Genomic DNA, 23,810 nt, shown 5'->3' on the forward strand with positions numbered 1-23,810 from the left:
AAGAAGAAAGTGGTAAGTGGAATAGCAAACCTGCAATTATATACCAGCCTTACACACTCTGTAAAATGAATTGACAACCTTCTGATAGATTATAGACCTAAATTATGAAAATCCACAGTTTAAAATATTTGAAAGAAAATACAAGAGAGTAGCTGGATGACATTAGGATCAAGGAAGAATTTTTAACACAAATGAAACATAGTCCATGAAGAAAAACTGGAAAATTTAGTTACACTTAAAATATCTAATGACTTAAGTGTCCATAAATAAAAATTAAAGACAATAAAAAATAACCACAATATACAAAGAGAGAACTCATCAAAGAGAAAATGTCTTTTTATATGCAAAGATGTTCAAACTCCCAGCAATCTGAGAAATGTACCCATAAATCAGCTAAATTTTAGAGCCTGATTATATCACCCACTGGTAAAACTGTGTGGTGAATAATTCTGACATTCCTTGTAGGAATATAAATTAGCCCAATTATCTTAAAGGGCAATTTCCCAATTATAAAGTCCAAGCTGTATATAGAATGGCGCTTTGCCCTCCATGTTAACCTTGACCAGGCTGTCCTACATAGGGGAAATGACAGGGAAAAGGGTCACTGTGGTACTGCTGTGTGGGACAGTGAAAATGAGAGCTATGGGCCCAGCAAAACTGTCGTCAGAGACACACATAAGTAAGTTCTGGTTTAGATTTACAGAGTAGTGGACTGCAGAGAAACAGAACCGATGTAAACTATATGTAGAATTATACAAAGGAACTTATTGGGTGGGCTTGCAGGACCAGAAGCAGCAGCATCACTGGCAGTCTGTGAAATCGGGGATCCAAAATGGTGCTCTGTGTGATGGGCCTTGAAAGGATCCAGGGACAGTGCAAAGCGGAAGGCCTGGAAATTCATTGTGGTCACTACTGAGTGTGTGTCAGGGTGTCAAAGAGCCTGCTCCGAAAGACTGAAAAGTGTGCCCTGGGAGGCTGAAGAAAATGGAGACCAAAGCCCTCCCCAGAAGAGGACCTTCCTCTCCCTTCCCTCTTTATTCCTCTGGCTCCACGCCTGGGGGTGGTGGGAGTGGGTCTTCCTTCTGAGTTTGCGGGCCTTCGTGCCAGTCACCCACAGACAGACACACCTACATCTTTGCTAGCCTGCTGGACGGTTCTTAAATAAGTCAGGCTCACCTATCACAGTTAACAAGCACACTTTACAATGGAAGGATTGGTTGGAGGAAATGATAAAGAGTGAAGAAAAAGCTATCAAAATTGCTAACTCTTTAAGATCAGGTGAACACAACAAGCCACCAAGTGACATGCTGAGTTTGATGCGATTCTCAGAAAAGCTGTGTGCCACCTGAAACTGGTAAAAGCATAGTTTATAGATGTTTTCTTGGATGAAATACTCTTGGGATACCACAGACTGGCTTCAGTTTCATGTGGCATTTTCAAAAGCAGCAGAAGTCACTGAAGGTGGGATTTTAGTTGATCCAAATGTTTTATTCCTTACAAGAAGGGTGCTGAAGGGAAAAAGGGAAGACTTAAATGTTTTAAAAGTCAGGATGACGGGGACGTGGATACTATACATTAAATGACTTTCTTTGTATGTGTCATATTTTTCTTTTCCCCTTCTAGGAATTTACCTATGAAAAATAAAAGCTATATTCATAGAGATGTGTATGAACATATTTAGAACATCCCTATTCTGCATGGCTCTACACTTAATGCAAATGTCTGTCCGTGGAGTTATGATCTACCTATTGTGAAACGCTCCTCCCTGAGACAAGGCAATGAGCTACCGCTACACACAGCACGGAGAAGCTCATAAATGGCCTCTGCTGGGCTAAAAAAGGTGCAATAAAGCACAATTGTACAACTTCATACATATGCAATAGGGCCGGCTCCATAATCTAAGCAAAATGAAAGTCCAAAAGCAGAAAAAGCACCTGTTAAGATAATTATATATTTAAAGCTTTATTTCCCATGGTTTCGTTCTTGAATTATCATGGCATGGTTTTACTTGCTATTCAGTATCATCGTAACTTAGGAAGAGTGAAAACTAAAAAAAAAAAAAAAATTAAAGTTAGTATTAAACACTAATGTTTTAATTTTTGTATTTGCCATGCTAGTTTAAGTGCAAATCTAATTAACTTTTATGCGGAATAACAGAATGCACAGCAGTCATCTTAGCTGGCATGTGCTGTTACAATGCAATGCCTTCTTCTGGAAAATGTGTGTAAGATAGAATATTACTGCTCACAGGTCTGGAGGCCAGCACAGCTGGTGTCTGTTGAGATCTCTCTCTCTGCTTCAAAGCTGGCATCTTCTAGCTGTGTCCTTGTGTGGCAAAAAGGACAGGTATATTCTCTTGGGTCTGTCTCTCTCGCTCTTTTTTAATATTCTTATTTTATTTTAAATAGAGAAAACAAAAACAAAAAAGACAAAAACAAGAAACAAAAGAGGTCAACAAACAACAAAAATCCCCAAACAATAGCAATACAAACTTTCAAAACAAGATAATTAGGAATTTAACAATGGTCGTTATTTTGCATACTTACCTTCAAAAGGGTGGCTCAGATTCCCAGATATAGACATGCAAATTGATCTAATCATATGAGTATTAACCATTCTGTCCCAAGAACTAATAGAATTAGTAGTGCAATCATCTTATCTATCATATACATATACAAATTTACAGGTCTCTTTTATATTGATCCCATTTATTTGGCCTCCTGGCCCTTAACCTGACAGCTCCCCAACACCTACTCTCCTGACTGTGAATATCACTGTACTGGGGAGTAATTCACCATGTGAATTGTGAAGGGAAAAAACCATAGAACATGTTTTATGGTTCGTGAATGCAAATGGATTCAGTTATCATCCAAAAGTTGGAGGTGCCGTGGAAAGCTAACTGGGTTTTTTGCCATCCACCCTGCGTGCCCCTCCTACGCACACTCTACCTTTGGCTTAGTGAGTATGTAAAATCTGAAGGCAGTTCAACTTGCTGCATTTTCCTTTCTTTTTAAGCCATCATGTTCAACATAACCACTTGGCTGTGTGGGGTGTAGCCAAGGGAAGAATGGATAAATAGGATTCCTTGGTTTTGGGTATTTCTTAGCACACTGTTGCTTTCTTCTTTGTGTGAACCAAGTTTTGCTTGTGCTGGAGAGTGTGGCATCAGAGGCTGACACTAACATGCTTAGCTCACAGGAAGTCTCCCCAGCTGTCAATCGTTGCGTGGAATTCTGAGCTCACGAGACACCACCAAGGTAATGAGAAAGAACAGACACACGCATTGCTATTGTCCAACCAGACGGGACTTGCAAAACAAAATTCAATGACAAAGTTATTTTTTCTTTTTATTTTATTTGCACATTTTTGGTATACATAATAACACTCATCATAGGGAATTTACACCTGCACATAATTTAGCTTGCTTCTTTTTTCCCCATTGCCCTCTCCTCCCCTTAATCCCCCTTTTCCCTCCTTATTTATAAAAGGTTTGTTTCCATCTTGTACTCAAGATGTCAATAATTAGCAAAGCATAAAAACAAATGTGAAGCCCTTTCCAATACACTTTCTAGGTGAGATCAAAGATACAGTGAATGTTTAGAAAACTTTATTACACTAAAAGCACATCACCATTTAATTCTACCCTAGAAATATCCCCTTGCTTCAGATATATACCCTGTCATTTTTATCACATTCTGACGTAGTTTTGCAAGATCGCTTTCAGGAGTGGTGTTTTTAGTTGTGCTGTTGTTGCTGCCTCGGTGTCATAAATCAAATATGAATGTTTACCTTTCATGCTTGGTTTGACTTTGGGAAGGACTCAGAAGTTGCACAGTGCAGGATATGGAGAATCAGGAGGATGAGCACACACTGTAATTGTTCTCTGAGTCTTTCTGTCAGATGCAGTGAGCTGCTGCATTTTCTATATTTATAATCGTACTTCATAAAGATACTTGTAAAAGAGGATTGAGAAAATTATGATGGTGGGAAAGTGTCTGAAGTGAGGGGGAGGATTTTGAGGTGATTAATGGAAATTTGTCTTTTATTTAATAATTTTTTTATTTAAGCATTCACCGTATATTTTGATCATCCCTGTATGTGTGCATGCATTTCTCACATCAACAAGCCTGAAATCTGTACAATTTACTACTTATAAATTGTAACCAGATAGATTAAAAGGACAATAAAAAATTATATCCTGTTCTTGAAACAAGTATTCAAGTGTAAAATTGCAAGATGTTTTTAAATTTTTTTTTTAATTGATTTTACTTTTCAGGTAAAGAATTACATACCAGAGAAAGCAGAAGAAACTTGCAAGATGTCAGTGTTATCCATTTGCTCCCAGTTCTTTGACCTACTTCAGTAGTAACTTTTAAGTGGCAAAACTAGTTTATAGTCACAGAGGATAATTTCTGTTTTATATATATATATATATATGAATGTATATAATACATAGGAAAGGTTATAAATGATTAATTTATTGTTTCAAATAATTGAAAAGTATTGTTTGATTATTTTATCTCTCACAGTATAGGCAATTTGCCTTCAGCTCAGAAGAAATTTACAGTCATTTTTCTGTACAAGAGTATAAACTCCAAAACTTTGATAGGGGTCATCGTATTTCAGGTCATTGTACTTTTACCTTTTTCATGTGTGTGCAATTTAGGGTGTTTCCTTCAGTTCTGTTAAAACCATAGCATTGAGAAGCAATGAAGTTTAATATACTGAGACTTTGTTATCACATCTGCAATGAAATAAAAACTTTAACATAATTTTTCACTCATCTTTCTATTTTCCAACTCACAAATTTTCAACAGAATGACATGCTAATTATTTTAACTTTCTGCTTAATTAATTAAGCAGAATGACACTGCTTAATTATTTCTCAGTTGACAATGTTTGACGGTACTTTATAAAGACCCTTATAAATACATTTTGAAAATGTTATTAGTGCATGTATGTAATAGATGATGTTTGTACTCCTTGTGGGAAGTTGGTGTATGTTTATAGCATGTCTTAATATCTTCATTTCTCCCTCCTTCTATCTGTAGACCCCCTTCCCATGTGAGAAAGATCTGTCTCCCTACTTCCAGTATTTGTCTTTTATTTTGATCTTTATTTAACATTTTGGTTTCTTATATCAGAGAAATCATGTTGTATTTTAATCTTATGTGTCTGATTTATTTCATTTTTAATTTTAGTCTTGTGTTATTGTTCAGAGCTAATCTCATTACTTTACTTGCTATACTTTGGAGTAAAAATGTTTTAAGAAAATATATATGGAAATGATCCAAGGCATAAAATGTTTTGTTAAAACCATATTGCATGAGGGGCTAGGTAGCCATCATCAACTACTACTTACTACTTTGTCTGCCCTGAATCCAAGTGTAGTTGAAATTGGGAATGACTGCTCCCTGATAGAGCAAAGTTGGCTTTATCAAGAGGAGAATGAAGTCAATTTACCAAGTCATTTCTGTAAGTTCATTCTACGTAATGTTCATAGAAATATAATTTTCTGTATTCAAGATATCTTGAATTTAAATTGATGGAGAAAATAAGCTGTTAAGCAAATTATATAACAACTAGAAACACTGTGGCTTCTGTATATGAAATCAATATTAAATAAATAACATTTTAAATAACAATATTAAATGACTTTTTGTTTGTTTGTTTGGTACTGAGAATTGAATCCAGGGTCTTTGCACTGAGCTATATACCCAACACTATTTTATTTTATTTTATTTTATTTTATTTTTCAGATTGGAGGAGGTCTCATTAAATAGCCCTGGTGGAGTTTGAATTTATGATTCTTCTGCATCAGCCTCCAGAGTGCCAGTACAGACAAGTAGACATCACCACACCCATCTTCCACTGGCATTCATAAACACTGTATGCAGCTGTGATATGTAAGTACCAACACATTTCTGCAGTTACTTCACCCAGGAAAACTGTGCATTATTTTTTTAATTTTATTTCTAAAGAGAGTAAAATTAAACCAAACAAAACAGATCATAAGATAACAATGTAAGAGACACAGATTTCAAAGCAAGACAACTGGAGATCTTCACTGTCTATCGTATTGTTACTTGTTTTCTTCCAAATAGTTGTCCATATCTACACATACAGTGAATTCATACCGAACAAAATAGTATAGAACTGATCAGAACAGGATAATGAAGGCATTTTATGTCTTTAAGACCAGACCATAGGGAGATCAATAATGGCGGCCATAGTGTCTCTTATTCTCTTCAAAATAGCTATCTATACCTTCATGTATGTTGAAATTAAAAAAAAAAAAAACAGATTCAAATCAATCTGAACAAAGAATAACAGTATTGCTGGATTTCACATCAAGACAGTACAGAATCATCACTGGGTACCTTAGTGTCTTTTTTTCCTTCAAAGTATCTGTTCATTTCATCATGCATTATATAATTGATTCTCATAAACTTTTTAGAAGTTTTATGCATGCATGACTCTTTACATATATAACTATCCTTTCTGTATTAGAGGGAAAAACAAAACAAACAAGACAGAACAAAACAAATTCATAGAAAAACATGAAATGAAAAAGACCTATAAACAACAATAGCAAAGATCCCAGAACAAAGACAATGTAGGTCCTCAAAACAAGGTGGTATGAACATAACTAGGGTTGCTATTTTACATACTGATCTTCAAGAGTTCCTCAGATCACCATACAATAATATGCACAATTGTTCCAATCCTATGAATGTTAACTATTTTGTTCCAGGAATTTATAGAGTTATTGATTCCTCATTTTCCCTAAGATATTATTTTTCCCCTTTAAGCAGATTTTTATCCTTCCACTATAATTATTGAGCTTTTTGTATCCTATGTGCTTTTACCATTTCTTACACTAGGGGAAACTATATGATATTTACACATGTGAGTTTGATTTATTTCACTTATGAGTATGGTCTCGGGTTACATCTATTTACTTATAAATATCTCAATGTGATCATTCTTTATAGCTGAGTTGTATTCCATTGTATAAAAATACCACAACTTTTTTATCCATTCCTCAGTTGATGGATACTTAGGTTGTTCCAAGATCTGGCTATTACAAGTTGTGCTGCTATAAACATGGGTGCACATATATCACTGTGGTATGATGTTTTCAATTATTCTGGGAATATGCCTAGAAGTATAATAGCTGGATCAAATGGAACTTTCAATCCCAGCTTTTTGATCAATCTCCAGACTGACCCCCACAGTGGTTGCACCAGTCTACACTCCCACTGACAGTGAAGAAAAGTTCCTTTTTCCCTGCAGCCTCTCCAGAATTTGTTGTTGGTAGTTTTCTTGATCCTTGCCATTCTTTCAAGAGTGAAATGGAATCTCAATGTGGTTTTAACTTGCATTTATCTAATGAGTAATGATGATGAACATTTTTTCATGTATTTATTTGCCATTTGTATTTCTTCATCTGAGAACTGTGTGTTCATCTCAGATGCCCATTTTTGGAATGGGGCTTTGAATTTTGGTGGTCTGATTTTTTTTTCTTTATATGTTTTAGACAAAAGTGACCGGCGCAGCCCCAATGAAACAGGAGACAGGAGACAGGAGATGCTCTTGTGGATGACAGTTAACTGCTGGTTTATTTACGCGGGCTCTGGTTTATATATTTGGCCGTGACCAATCACAGGCTGCCACAAGGAAGCAGGGCGGGAATGGGATGCAGGCTCTGGCTACTATATCCAGCTGTGGCCAATCAGGAGTTGCCACAGAGTACGGAGTGAGCACGGGGTGCGCACGGGTTGGCTAATTTAAAGAGGAATGTAGCGCATTGCGGAAGCTGGCGTGGTCCTTAGTCCCGGCTGGGGTATGGTATGTTGAGCGCCTGCGCCCAACACAAAAGTCCTTTGTCTGAGGGACAGTTCACTAAGATTTTTTCTCAGTTTGGGGGTTTTCTTTTTAGTATGGTGATTTCTTTTGACATGCAGAAACTTTTTTAATAAGAGGTGATTCCAGTAATAATTTTGGGAAGTATTTCCCATGTGGTTTGATTCTTGTTCATGAATTCTCTACCTACCCCTATGTCTTCAGGTTTTTACACAATTTGTCTTCCAATAGATTTAGTGTTTCTGTTTTAATATTCAGGTCTTCAATCCATTTAGATTTTAATTTAGTATATAGTGGGTTTAGTTTTAGTTTTCGGCATGTGGAGAGCCAGGTTTTCCAACACCATTTATTAAAGATGCTGTCGTTCTTCCAGTGAACATGTTTGGCCCCTTTAACAAAGATAAGGTGATTGAGTGTGTTTGTAGCTGTGGTTGTATCTTCTAATCTATTCCATTGATCTTCAGCTCTGTTTTGATTCCAATACCATGTTGGTTTTACTACAGTTGCTTTGTAGTATAACTTCAAGTCAGGGATTGTGATGCCTCCTGCCTTGCCTTTACTGCTTAGAACAGTCTTTACTATTTTAGGTCTCTTCTGGTTCCAGATTAATTTGAGGGGTGATTTCTCGAGATCCATAAGGTATGTTGGTGACATTTTTATTGGGATTGCATTGAATCCATATAGCAGTTTTGAGAGAATGGCCATTTTCACAATATTTATTCTTACTATCCATGAGCAAGGGATGTCTTCCCACTTTCTGAGATCCTCTTCAATTACTTTTTTTAGTGTATTATAATTTTCCTTGTTTAGGTCTTTCATTTCTTTCATGAGAGTGATTTCTAATTTTTTTTTGGTTTCTAGTGTGAAGAGTGTGGCTACTCTTATTTCTCTCTCTGTGATTTTGTTGTCAGTATATAGAAATGCTATTGATTTTTGAGTACTGATTCTGAATCCATCTACATTGCTGAATTTATTTATTATATCTAGGTGTCTTTCAATGGAGATTTGGGGGTCTTCTATGTAAAGTATCATGAAATACATGAATAATGTATGTAGCTTCTTCTCTTCCTATCTTTATCCTTTTTATTTCTCTCTGTCTAATTGCTCTGTCTAATATTTCCAGTACTATATTAAATAGGAGTGGTGATAAGGGACATCCTTGTCTTACGCCTGATTTTAAGGTAAAGGCCTTCAAATTTTGGCAGTTTAGTATGATACTGGCTGTTGGTTTGTCATAGACAGCCTTTATTATATTGAGGTAAAGACCATCTATTCTAATTTTCTGTAAAGTTCTTATCATAAATGAGTGTTGGACATTATCAGAAGCTTTTTCTGCATCTATAGAAATGACCATGTGGTTTTTACTTTTGGCTTGATTGATATGGTGGATTACATTTATTGATTTACATATATTGAACCATCCCTGCATGCCTGGGATGAATCCCACTTGGTCATGGTGTATAATCTTCTTGATGATTTGCTGCATCCTAACCCTATTTGCCAATATTTTACTGAAGATTTTTTGCATCTGTGTTCATGAGGGAGATTGGCCTGTAGTTCTCTTTTTTAGTTAGGTCTTCTCATGTTTTAGTTCTAGAGTAATATTTGTTTCCAGAAATGACTCAGGAAGGATTGCTTCCCTTTCAATTTCATTGAAGATTTTGAAGAGTGTCAGCATTATGTCTTTGTATTTCTTGTTGAATTCCATGGTGAATCCGTCTGGGCCTGGGCTCTTCTTTGTAGGTAAGGACTTAATTACATTATCGATTTCATTAATAGATATTGAGTTATTCAGCAGTTTTACATCTTCTTGACCTAGCTTTGGTACTTCGTATGTTTCTAGAAATCTATTTCTTCTGTGTTATCTAACCTATGAGAGTAGAGGTTTTCAAAATAGGTACTGATGATTTTCTGTATTTCTACAGAGTCTGTAGTGATTTTGCCTTTTTCATTCCTTATTGCATGAATATGAGCTTTTTCTTGCCTTTTTAAATTAAGTTGGCTAGGGGCTATCAGTTTTATTTATTCTTTCAAAGAACCAACTCTTCGATTCATTGATTCTTTGTTTTCTTAGTCTCTTGCATTAATTTCTGCTCTGATTTTTATAATTTCCTTTCTTCTTTTGGCTTTGGGCTTGACTTGCTGTTCTTTTTCTAGATGTTTGAGTGTAGCATCAGGTTATTTATTTGTATTCGTTCTATTTTCCTGATGTGGGAACTCAGTGCAATTAATTTCCCTCTGAGGACAGCTATCATTGCATCCCACAGATTCTGGTATGTTGTATTTGTATTTTCGTTTGCTTGTAAGTATTGTTTAATTAATTTTTTAAATTTCCCCTGTGACCCACTGATTACTCCAGAGTGTGTTATTCAGTTTCCATGTGTTTGTGGGATTTTTGCAGTATCTTTTATCATTAATTTCTAATTTCATGGCGCTATTATCTGATAACATACATGGGATAATTTCAACTCTTTTGCATTTATTTAAATATGTTCTATGGGCTAATATATGATCTATTTTAGAGAATGTCCCATGTACTGCTGAAAAGAATGTGCATTCTGATGTTGTTGGGTGGAACACTGTATATATCTATCAAGTCCATTTGTTCACATGTGTGATTTAGTTCTATTATTTCTTTGCTGATTTTCTGTCTGGTTGATCTGTCCCTTGATGTCAATGGTGTGTTAAGGTCTCCTGTTATAATTGTGTTACTGCTAATTTGGTTTTTCATTTCTGTTAATACTTGCTTTATATAACTAGGTGCTCTGGAATTTGGTGCATATATAAGATTGTTATCTCTTCCTCTTGAAGTTTTCCCCTAACCAGTATGTTATGACCTTCTTTATCGCTTCGGATCATTATTGGCTTGAGGTTCACATTGTATGCAAACAGAATAGCTACCCCTGCTTTTTGGGGGGTTCCTGTTGCATGAAGTATTGTTTTCCATCCTTTGACTTTCAGTCTGTGAGTATCCTTTTGGGTTAGATGGGTTTCTTGTAGACAGCATATGACTGGATGTTGTTTCTTGATCCATTCTGCCAGTCTGTTTCCTTTAATTGGTGCATTGAGACCATTTACATTAATGTTATAACTGTTATATTTTGGTTTATCATTGACATGTTATCTTTTTGCTGTTGAATCTTTATCTTTCCATTTTGTTTAATTGTCTGCTTTGCTTAGTGGGTTTTTTCCTAAGTGTATCTAAACTGTCTTTCAATATTCTTTGCAGGGTTGGCTTGTTGATCATGAAGTTCTTCAGCTGTTCTTTGTCGTGGAAGTATCTTATTTCTCCATCCATTTTGAAGGACAGTATTTCAGGGGACAGCAGTCTAGGTTGGAAATCATTTTCCTTTAGGGAGATACTTTACTGCATGCTCTTCTTGACTTTATTGTTTGTGCTGAGAAGTCTGCTGTGATTCTGATATGCTTTCCTTTATAGGTGATTTGTCTCTTTTCTCTAGCAGCTTTTAATATTCTATTCTTAGGTTGGATTTCTGGGATGGTGACTATTATATGTCTGGATGTAGTTTTATTTTGGTTATGGTTATTTGGAGTTCTACATGCTTCACTGATCTGTATATCATTTTCCATTCTCATGTTTGGGAAATTTTCAGCTATTACTTCTTTAAATAGTCTTTTGATATCGTTTGTGTTGTTACCTTCCTTTTCGTTTATACCTATCAATCTTATATTGTTTTTCTTTGCATCATCTTGCAGTTGTTGAATTGTTCCTTGTTATTTTTAAAAGATCTTTCCTTTCCTGTTCACTAGCTGCAATCTTGTCTTCAAGGTCTGAAATTCTATCTTCACTTTCTTTGAGGCAGTTTTGCCAACTTTGAATAGAATTTTTGATTACCTGTATATCTCTTTGACTCTGCTTTGTGCATTCTGTTTGTTTCTTATATTTCTCACTCAGGGTTTCTATCTTTTTGCTTTGTTCCTCTAATTTTTAAACTATGTCTTCTTTATATGTGTTCAGCATTTATTTCATTACATTTATCATTTCTTTTTTTACCTGGGAGAGTATTTCTGATTTGAGTTCTTTTATAGCTTTCCAGAGTTGTTTCTTTACTTCAGTTGCTATTATTACAGGAATTTCAGGTGTACGACTTATAATTTTTTTTGTGTCCTTGTCTGCAACCTTGTTTGGGTTGGGCTAAAAGTTTGAGATTGCATTTTGCTTTCTTTCTGTCATTTTTCTATGTTTCCCAGTTTTGAGCAATGTTTCAAAGCTTCTTCCATGTGCTGGGAATCACCTGGCCTTTCTGGTCCCAGGGCAAATAACAGGCAACTGCTAGCTGCTTGGAGTTCACTGGGCATGGGCCAGTTAGGCCAGCAGGGACTCGCATGGGTACTTCTGTGATTTGAGATGTGGGCATGGTCTTACTATGTGGGAGCAAAGTTCCAAGGCTTTCCTGTTCCAAGACTTCTCTGTGTGCACAGTTTCAACCTGCGCAAGCTCTAGGCCAGGGACTGAATTCAGTCCCCTGCCAACTGCTTCACTGTGCATTATTTTAAAAAGTATAAAGTTAATATGATGATTTATTTAACAGAAATAAATGTGGACAGAAGGTTTTTATCAGGTATCAAAATTTGCATACATTTGTGTTACATATGTACCAAGAATAAAAGTAAATATGTTTTTTCTGTTGAATATGGAGAAGCCATATTACAGTCAAATAAATTTCTCAATGCCTTTCTATGTTTCCTTTATTTAAAAATCCTGAAACATAGATTACGGATATGAACTTGGAAGTTAAGAGCATAGATAAACTCATGCAAAGAAAGGTCAAAGTATGGAGAACTCTTTGGCTGGACAGTTGAGACTGTTCTCTGAGCTAGGAATTTAACACAGCCACATGCAAATACACACAAAAATGTCATCCTCCTTAAACCATACTTTGTCTTCCTTAGTTCTATTTTACTATAATTTGACAATCAAGATTTCAGTCACATTTGACTGTTTTCAAACCTGTTTTCTCCCCTGAAACCAAGGGATCTGAAGATTTGGTCTGCAAAGTATCTTGAGTATACCTTTTCCATGCCTTTCTGGAATCTTACCTGGATCTTTGTTATTTTCCTCTGATTGTTGCATGGTCTACAACTGTCATTTTTAGTTTCTCCCTTTTCTTCTGCACTGTTTTCTATTGTACTGTGAGTATGGAGCTGGAACATCCCCTAAGGCCTATGTGTTGAAGGCTCAGTCCCAGGGTGGGGCAGTTGAGTGGCTGTGAATGCTTTAGGAAGCAGGGCTGATCAGGAGGTTTGCAGAATGTTGGAGATGTGCCTTTAAAGGAGAATACTGCATCCTGGTGCTTTTCTTGTGTTCTTGCCTCCTGGAGATGAGGTTGGTGGTTTTGCCCTGCCATGCACTCCTGCTCTCCTGCCAGAACATGCTGCTTTGCTACAGGTCGAAATATTGGGCCCAAGTGATCATGAACTTGAATCTCTGAAAGTGTGAGCCAAAAGCATGTTTGACCTTTGTAAGTTGATTATCTCAGGTATTTGTTATAATGATGGAAAGCTATCACAGAGTTTCTTAAAAAACAATTTCTTTGTTAAAAGACTCAGGTAAGATAATTAGCCTTTAAATAGAGGGGACAAGTTATTAACCATTACTATCATGTGCATCATGTGAGTTATTCTCAGACACAGAGTTAGAGGGTAGTCTTGCATCCAGGGTAAATATCATTCGTGTTATTGCCAGCCCAATGGGTTATATTGTTGTAATGGCATTGAGATACAATAAGAATTTAGAAAATTAGAACCTTAATTTTCTTCTTTCTCTCCAACCACAAAGAAGTATGCATTCTTAACCTTATTATCAAGAATAGTCCTTTATGACCAGCATTAACATTATGGAATGCATAAAAACTATTCAAAGTACAATACACTAGAATAAACAAAAAGGGGCTTGATGGTATCCATCTATTGCTTAGGTATTTATCTATATTTTAATTGTTTGTAGGAGTAGGAGTAGGAATTGAACCTAGAGTTTCACACTGAGCTACCTCCCCATATCTATCTTCTGCTTTTTTGTTTTGTTTTGTTTTGAGTCAGTGCTTCCCAAAGTCACAAATTTGCCCTGCCTTGTTTTGAACTCATCATCTTTTTGCCTCAGCCTCCCAGAGTGCTGGATTACTAACATGTACCTCCATGTCTGGCCTGTTACATTTATTTTACATGGCATAAATATATACTTTGTTGATATTAAATATTGAACTATATTATGGTTTATATCTGGAATGTACACCAAAGTCGATGTGTTCAGAGGTGGAAATGCTCAGAAGGTAATTAACTAATGGAGTGTTATATTCATCCACATGTTAATCCATTGATGGGTGTGGCATTGAGAAATTCAGTCCAGTTGAGGGAGGTATTGAAGGCATGTTTTGGAGAGTATACCTCCCTCCTTGGCTTTCTTTCTTCTTCTTAGCTACCTTGAAGTACATAGCTTTCCTTCACTTTGCATTTCCACTATGCTGTTTTTGCCCTGGAGGCAAGTGATTGTGGACCAAAAAACAATGAACCAAATTAAATCCCTCCCCATCTAAGTTTTAAGTGTCAGATATTTTGTTCAGTAACAGAAAAGTGGTCTAAAACAGAAAATTGATATCACAGAAGTGAGATATTTGCTGCAGCTTACCTGACCCTATGGTTTAGAGGACGTTGGAGCTGGTTTGTGGGAAGTTTGGAAAGGTTTGGAGATGTAGGGTGAAGAAGCCCAAGAATGAAACAAAGTGAGCCCAATGGGTGATTCTGATCAGCACTCAGAAGTCTAGGGTGGCGACACTAATTTGGACAGTAAAGACCAGGCTCAGAAGGATTCAGTTGGGACCAAGGACTATTGTCATTTGGACAAAAGGCCCTGTGTGTTACACTCTGGCAGAAAATTAGTGTCCATTTTTCCCATGTCCTGAGACCAACTGATATTAAGGGCTGTGAACTAATTCATTTGCTGAAAGAAATTTTAAGGCAGCCCTGTGACATGAGACCTCCTGACTGCTTTCAGCCAGATTTACAGAAAAATCAGGCCAAAACAGAAACAAGAACAATGACCTAAAGACTTTGCAGTTTCATCAGATGGTAAGCATACGTAATATGAGGGAACAAAGAGAGTATGGTGAATGAAACAATTAGCATTAAAAAGAAGCTAAGCACTTTAGATCAGGACAATTGGAAATACGCTTTGCTGGTATCTCAGGAAATGGCCTGTTGACATCTATTTCTGGTTTAAGAGTGCACAAGATAAACTTTTAAGCTTTCCTTTGAGAAGAGATTCCCATGGTGGTCTGCTCATTCAGGGCCACATAGGGAAATATATTCCCCAGTTCAGCCATTCAGGTCCTTAGAGACCTCTGCAGCTGTGGTTTAGGGGGCCATGCAATTGCATAAGCTGTCAGTAAACCTGGACATGACTCACAATGATGGTCGTCTTGAAATCTAAGAGTATAGTTCATTCCCAGGACACCATAGTCACTGCTAGGTTCTCTGACAGCCTTAATCAAACTCTTGTCCCACCTATTCATGTAGATATTCCATTTCCATTTAAACCACTTTGTGCTGGGCTTGCACATGCTAGTCAATCAAACAGAAGTTTATACTTCTAAGGCAAAGCCCACCTGTGAGGCTGATTAGACTCTTATGAGCATCAGCAGCCAGGTAGCCTTGCTCTGACACTGTGATGGACAGATGTAGAGCTGCCTAGTGTGTTCCTACTTGTGCTCGTTCTCCTCTGCTATGGGTCCAGCACCTCTCACAATGGAAGTAGCCTCTTAGTAACTCTTCAGTCAGTCCCATTTGCTCTGCTAGATATGGGTTCTCAGACAATATGTTGTTTACTTTACTCTCATTGCTGAGAAAAAGTACCTGACACCCAAAGTTAAGGAAGGAAAGATTTATTTAGCTCACAGTTTGTGGAAGTTTCAGTTCATATTCAGCTGACTCTAAGTCAGGATGGCACATAACAGAGGCCAGTAGTTCATGGTGGCAGAAAACAGTAAAAGTATGAAGAGCAAAAGGGGAGGAGCACAAAGAAAAGCCTCTTTCTGTCCCTTATATTGTACATAGGCCACACCCACTTGGATGCAGAACCCATATCCATAATCCCAACATTGGACTATAAGTCATTCACAAACTCTAGAAGCCTGCCTCCATGATGGCATGTGGTTTTGGGGGATATCCAGATTCAAACCACAACAGCCATACTGGCAGGTGTCTTAGAGCTTCTTGTCTCCCTTTCTAGATCTCCATTTCTTTGTTTCCTGTCAGAGTCTTAGAAAATGAAAATCCCATGGTAAAGTTTTCTATGGAATTCATAGTGACTCAGCTTCCCTGTCTGAATCTGATCTCATACAACATATCTCCATTTGCATTGTAATATTGCCACCACCATTGTCATGGTGTGGGTTAAAGCTTTTTGCATAAAGACACAGCATGTTGAATGTACGAAACCACAGGCTCCATGCTGACCTTGCTGAAGTGGAATTAGCTGTTTGGATAATTCCTGGGTAATTCTTTTAAGGTCTAAGAAGTATTAATGTAGAGGATTTGGGGACTATGAGATAGGAAAAGACATAGTAAGAATTTCATACGTACACAGACATGTATAAGCATGTCTACGTCAAAGGTAGGGTCAAAACTTTCATTGTCTTTTAAAAATATTGTATTTCATTTACTTTATTGTAAATTAAAAATTTATAATTGCCTGAATTTATAAAGTGATTTATGAATATAATGTTTAAGAATTATACCTTATCCATCACCTAAAATACTTTTCACTCTGCTTGAGGAACACATTTGAAGTTCATACTCGACCATAATGGTCTATTAACAATTTATGCTGAGAAACAGGCAAAGGCAAACTTACTCCTCCTTTTTTTTTTTTTTTTTTTGTCTTTTTCATTTTTATGGGTACCAGAGATCAAACTCATGACTGCCTGCTTGCAAGGCAGGCGCTTATGCCGCTGAGCTAAACCTCCAGCCCTGAACTTAGCCTCCTAACTGAGATTCTGTATCTTTGGAGTATCATCTTCCCTCTCTACCTCCTCAGCTTCTGATGCCTACATTCTTCTCTCTGCTTTCATGAGTTTGCTTTGTAAGGCACTATTTGTCTTTATGTTCCTGGCTTATTTCACTTAGCATGTTTTCCAGTTCCATCCATGGTGCTGTAAATGATTCCCATTTCTTTAAAGGCTGAAAAGCATTCCATTGTGTAGATTTACTTCATTTTCCTTGTTCACGCCTCCACTGCTGGACATTCAGGTTAATTGTGTGTCTCAGCTGTGATGAGCAGAGCTACAACCAACAAGGCAGTGCAGACATCTCTGCAACACACAGATTTCTAAAGTTTTGGGTACATACCCAGTAGAGAATGTGGTGGACCGTACGGTCGTTCTAGCTCCAGCTTTCTGAAGACTCTTAGTGTGCTACATACACATCACTACTCCACATGCACGGCCACAGTATACAGAGCTTCCCTTCTCCCACATCTGTGTCCTTGGCCATGTGAGTACGTGTGCATGTTCATGACTCTCTCATCCTTATATCTATATGACCTGGTCACTACCTCTTGATAGTTCTCAATCTGACATTGTCTAAAATCTGAGAAAAAAGCCCAAATTTCTGGATAAGTCCAAAACACAGTATTTTACATATTTGACCCTAGTATCCTCATTTTCTGGCAAGACATATTTAAATTTTGGCAAGAGTTCATGTCAGACATAATCGATATGCATGTCCAGCTGGAGTTTAAAGATAATTTCCAGTCACTTTTCTCTTTGAAAATTCCCTTTTTCTCTGTGTTTAATTTTATGAAAAAGGAACAAAATCGTCTATGTAAAATATCAGTTTGTGTGGCTATTTGTGACTTTAAATCAAATCCAGTTTCTGTTTTATTGCTGCCACAGTAATACATTGAAGAAGTATTACATTTCTTAAGTTTTCCAAGTGTTTTTGAGATATGACCTTCCTTCTTTAACTTTTCTTAGTTTTATTTATGAGTATAAGAAGAGAAATGTACAAATTTCTTAATTTTGTTACAGATCCAAGTCAATAAAAGGATCTTGTGATTTTGTAAAAATCTTTTTCTGATTATTTCTCCAAAATAATAGACACAGATCCCCCCACCCACCCAAGACATAATAAACTGCCTTTTCATCTGCTGCAAATGTGTATAAACAAATCTGGTAAGAAGTTATGTGGCAGGGTATGATTAGATTTCTACCTGGAAAGCTTCTTTTACTTCTCCACGAGAGCCCTATATGCTAGTGAAGTTGGATCAGAAGTGAGTTCATGGAGACCTTTGGCAGAACATAGCACTTTACCTTCCCCATGGCACCTACGGTTCTCCCTGAAGGAATCGTGAGCGTGTGAGGACATCCAAACCAGTCAGGAGACTCAGACTTCTTGGAACCATACACTGCAAACAAATCCAGAAGTTATGGCTCATAAACACATGCCATTTAGATCGTATTCCCAATGCTTTCTGAAGGAGTACAGTTTGTTTCATGCCGATTGCTGTGGTATGTCCTCCAGAGATGTTCTTGTTATTTTAGTTCACTGTTGTGAGTCAAGAAGGTACCTGACCAGTGGAGGAGAAATGTTTCTGGCAAATCTCCCTAATTCTTAGGCAGAAATCACTTATCACTAAATTTACTAGTTTAAGTTTTCCAACTAATTTATGTCAGATGCAGGGAACAATGTTTCCCAAAAGTATTTAAATAGTTAAAAGTACTTAATAGTAAAAAATACACTTGACAATGTGATCCTTATTTATAGCTGAGTAGTATTCCATTATATATAGGAAGGATCACATTGAGGCTTTTATAGATAAATGGATGAGACTTGAGATCATACTCATAAGTGAAACTCACATCTGTAATACCATATTGTCACCCTTCTGTCTTCATCGGCCTAATCATGTTGTATCTTATTGGATTTTATTATGTGTGATAGTACAAACAAAAACTTTTATAGACAAGGACATAATATAGAAACAATTGTTTGTTTTTTGTTATTTGCTTCTAAATACCCTGTAATACCTTCATTCTCTTGAATGGTTTTACATTGTCTTGATATGATTGATGCTATAGTATACGAAGTTATACTCAAGCATTTCAAGGAAAGAGACACTATGGCAACTACTGTTATATCGGGTTATCTTGTGGTGAAACACTATGTTGCTTAAATTGCTGTGTTCTGACCTGTGCTGTTGTGTTGTTATGTCCTCTTTTATCTCAATCTCCTTTTTTTATTTTTTAATTAAGGGAAAAATAAATTAAAAATAGTAAGATATATTATAGTAACCATTTTGATTTCCTATTAACTTGATTTGAAGCCCTGTATTGCTCTCACCATCTTGTTTTGACTGATTTTACTCTATTCTGTTTTGCTTGATAGTATCAAGTCTGAGGGTATAGGCAACTACTTTGAAGACAATAAGATTCACTATGATGCCCATTCTGGTTTGACTATTATCTTCTTTTGAAGTCCTGTAATGTCTTCAATGTTTTTGTTTTATTGGTCTTGTTCTTTACTGTTTTGTTCAATTCTGTTGTAACTGATGATATAGGCAATTCTTTTTAATATAGCAAGAGGCATTATGGTAACCATTGTTGATCAACTTGTATTCAGTCAAATCCTTTTGATTTGACTGACTCTGTTTTGTTATGTCACATTTGGTTTTATTCTCTTCAAAAAAAAAGTAATAAGAACTGTGGGAGTAATAAAATCCAAAATGTGTAATTGTTATTGTAAAAAAGAGAGGAAAAAAAGTGCTTAAAAGAATATAACTATGTATATTTAAGTGTGCAAGACAGATAACCATATTACTGAGTTTTTGTTGGATCATTGAATAGAACTGTTTGTAGTCTCACTGTTTGAATGTCCACTTTGTATGCTTTAATTTTGTAACATGAACAACTATTTCTAAGATGACAATATGTAATCTATTAACTAGTGATTTCTTACTGTTTATTTTTTTGAAATTCTGTATTACTTAAACCCTTTTTCTGTTTTTTCTTTTTCTCTTTAAATAAAATTTTAAAAAAAGAAACTGAAAGAGTAAATAATGATGCAAAATCTTCAATACATATAATGAGGGGTAAGGAACTGCTCAAAGGGGAAAAACAACTTAGATAGGGAAACGAAGAAAGGAAAAAGAAAAAAGATAAATTTGTATACATACACAAGATAGCCAAGGTGATTGTACTACTAATTCTATTAGTTCTTAAAACAAGTCAGTTAACACTCATAGGATTAGATCAACTTTGCATGTCTATATCTGGCAATCTGAGTAACTCTTTTGACGATAACTATTCAAAATAACAACCTTTGTTAAGTTCCTACCACCTTGTTTTGAAGGCCTGTGTTGTTAATCTTTTGAGTTCTTTGCTATTGTTCATATGTCACTTTTATTTGTTTTTCTCATATTTTTGTTTTGTTTTTTTCCTCTTTAAAATTAAAAAAAGAATAAAAAGCATTACACCTACCTTTAAAAAGTACACTTGACAATGAGAGTTGAGGATGAGAGTTTCAGAGTGATGACTGCTCCCCATCCAAGGTAGGAGGCAAGGAGCCCCGGGAAGGCACTCTGTTTCCTGACTTCTCACTGGGCTGGTGCACCTGTGTACCAGGATCTGTACCCTCCCCAGTCCTCCACTTCCACACCCTGCTCTGGGTCCTTGGCCCATGAATGGCCTGTGTAATGCAAGGGCTTCTTTTAGCTTTTGAGTCATCTCTCCGGATACATTAGATGAAACTTGAGCTCCAATTGCTTGCCCCTTGGCTGCCAGGCCTGGGAGCATGGTTAGGGATGCAAACAGAGCCATAGACACTGACCCGTTTCTCTACATATTCCTAGAATGAAGCTTCTGCCTTTGCCCCGCAGATCTGGGTGGTGGTGGGTGGAGGCTTGTGGACCTGGGGTGCTCTTGCAGGGCTGGGAATTATTGGAGTGCAGGTGGATGGGGACGATGCCATGGTAAACTCGAATGTACATAGCTTTTCTCCATGACACTTTTAAGCACAGTATGTAAAGGGAATGAAGACTTTGAGTTTAAGAAACGAGGAGAAGATGACAAATCAATTGAAGACAACAAGAGTGAGGGCCTTCAAGTTGCGGTTTTGGGGTTGGTACTGCATCTGCCTATGCCCTGGAGACCTTTAGGACTGTATAATAAAATCTCATCTGAACTAGTTTACTAAGATTATCTCTTTTAAAAATTTTATGTATATTTCTATACATACATGAATTACATTTAAGGAAGTATATCTTTATTTCTGTAATAATGGAAACATGTTTCAATATACTAACAAAAAATAAAATGTATGTAGAGTGATGTCTTAGTTTGCTGGGCTGTCACAACAATGCTTTATAGAGCAGGTGGCCTAAACCACAGAGATTTATTTTCCCACAGTTCTGGGAGCTTGGGCCTAAGATCAAAGAGGCAGCAAGGGGAGTGTCTGGTGAGGACCCTCATCTGCACTTGTAGACGATGCATCCTACTGTGTCCTCACAGAGAAACAAGATCTCAAGTGTCGCTTCATAACAGGGCACTAACCCATTTGAAGGCTTCACCCTTGAGACCTTATTTAGTCTGAAAGATCTTCCAAAGGCCCCACATCCAAATACCATCTCATGAGGGGCTGACATGTGACATGTGAATTCAAGAAGAGGGCAAAATTCAGTCCACAGCAAATGTCTACATTAATTTCTTTCAGAAATTCATATCAATTAACTATAATTCAATAAAATTTTTGCCATTTTAATGAAAATTTAAAATTTCTTCCACTTAATTTTTGAAAAAATGTTTTCAATTTTTATTTAAGCAAAAAAATCCCTTTATTCTAGTGTTATTATAAATAATAGGTTAGAGGTAAAGTGGGAGATCTTGGTGCTAATTCTTTTTAATTAAATCCATGTGATCCGACTCACAGTGGACTTCTTCACTTACGGCAACATCACAAAAAAGAAATACCTATTTGAAAAAGCAGTGGTTAATGATTCCTATGGACAGAGGAGTTTGGATAAATATTACATGGTATGCAAATTTAATTTTAAAAAATTAATAGTACATCCAAAATTCTACAGTTTCTGTGTTCATTACTTCACATTGGTATAACAGATATCTGGCAAAATTAACTTAACATGACAAAGAGTAACTTAGGGTTATGGGTTCAGTCGTGGTCAATTGGCCCTATTGTTTTCAGTTCTGTGGTAGAGGGCAGCATCGTGGCAGGAGGTGTGTGGTGGAGCCGCTCAACTCATGGCAACTGGAAAGCTAAGAGAGTAGGGAATGGCCAGAGTCCCAGCATTCCTTTCAAGCACCCATCCCCTTCTGCCTTCCTAACTGCCTTCCACAAGACAGCTCCTGCCAATAGTGCCTTGGGCTGGCGACCAGACTTTTAACATATTAACTTTTGGGGTACATTTCAGATGCCTTACCAGTACTTGAGAAAATTTCTCAATGAGAATCACAATCTAGAATTGGAGAACAGTGCCAACCAGAAGATGAGCAGTGTACACAGAAAATGATAAACTTAATGATCACAAGTCTGTCTAATATTTCCTTAAATGTTTCTGCCTTCTTTCGCTCCTTACTATTGTTTGGATTTGAGTGGCTCCCAAAGGTTTAGTTTCTCAGGATGGAGCAACTGAGAGGTGGAGGAACCTTTAAGAGGCTGGGCCCAATGGGAGGCATTAGGTCATTGGCGTGCGCTCTTGAAAGGATTAAGGGACCCTCGCCTTTTCCTCTTTATCGCTTGGTTCTTGGTCATGAGGGTAGAGCCTGCTCTGCTACACATCCCATGACAATGCTCTGCTCCCCATAGGCTCAAACCATTTTGCCACAGACAAGAACCTTTAAAACCATGAGCCAAAACAAACCTTTTCTCTCTACAAGTTAATTGTTTCAGTTTTTCATAGTGATGAAATGCAATAAACACACACACCCTTCCTCTTTGTTCTAAAAACTTTAAAGTACTTCACAGACTTTGAGTCTTTGAGAATGAAGTGTAAAAATTAAGATGGCAGCATCGTGAGTACAGTACAGAACTACCCGGAGACACCAATTTGGGGATGGTTGTGCAGATGCTCAGAAGCTTTTGCAGTCTGCTGAAATCAGACTCTTGGCTCAGGGGGTTGATGGTGCAACTCGTGCCGCTTATTTTTTACTTGGAGTTGGTTTATGCAGGTAGAGCTTGACTGGCATTCAGCCTTCCACTCATTCCTAGCCTTTGGTCAGCTCAGTCTCAGGAGGCCGGGTTAGAACCACCATGGATCCTTTACCGTGAGAAGAGGAGTGGATGTGTATGCTGCGCCTCTGTCCAGATGAATCAGAGCTGTGAGCTTCTGGCTTTGGCTGCAAACCTTATATCTGAAACCATAAAATGTCAAGCATCAAAAGTAGTTTAACTTTTTCTGTCTTGGAAATTGTTGGAACATATCTCTAAACAAGTAAAAGTGCTTCTTTACTATGGTAGGATGGAAAATTTTAGGCATAAATTTAAGGCTGATTTTAATACTTATTGCATATGTAAAAGAATGTGTAGTTCCATTTTTATTCCTGTTGTCTCAGAACTGTGGCTAAAATCCAGAACTGAGGACACAAGGCACTAAGAATTCCTAAGCTACAAAAAGCTGCCGGGGCTTATGAAGTGGCGTTTGTCCCTCCCACCACCCCAGGATTCCCCACAATCCCTCATTTCTCATTGCTTTCCCAGAACTTGAGGGAGGAAGAACACTCCTAATCTGTGGCTGGAGGTTCCTCTCCATTTGCCCTTGGAAAAGGAGATAGTGATGCTTTTCCATCCGTGGAGCCAAGTGAGTCAGCCTCCATAAAACCCTCATGCATATTAGAGGTGTCTTGGAAAGAGAAGTTTGGTACTCTGTCCTTCTAAATATTTACTTAGCTGCAGAACCTAGAAACATAATGTGCTGCTAA

At 37.1% G+C, this 23,810-nt stretch overlaps 1 long non-coding RNA gene across 1 annotated transcript; it reads right to left on the reverse strand.

The window, feature by feature from the left end:
* Nucleotides 1-1,788: 1,788 nt before the first annotated feature.
* LOC106029151 (uncharacterized) lies at nt 1,789-20,481 on the reverse strand. Its single transcript, XR_001202826.2, has 4 exons — nt 20,358-20,481; nt 18,192-18,286; nt 2,249-2,389; nt 1,789-2,047 (listed from the first exon to the last, which is right to left on the reverse strand). It is a non-coding gene; the product is annotated as an uncharacterized LOC106029151 (long non-coding RNA).
* Between the last annotated feature and the right edge of the window lie 3,329 nt (nt 20,482-23,810).

The sequence above is a fragment of the Cavia porcellus genome, unplaced genomic scaffold, assembly GCF_034190915.1.
Source record: "Cavia porcellus strain 051 isolate PalLab524CR breed Dunkin Hartley unplaced genomic scaffold, mCavPor4.1 scaffold_14, whole genome shotgun sequence".
Lineage (NCBI taxonomy): Eukaryota > Metazoa > Chordata > Mammalia > Rodentia > Caviidae > Cavia > Cavia porcellus.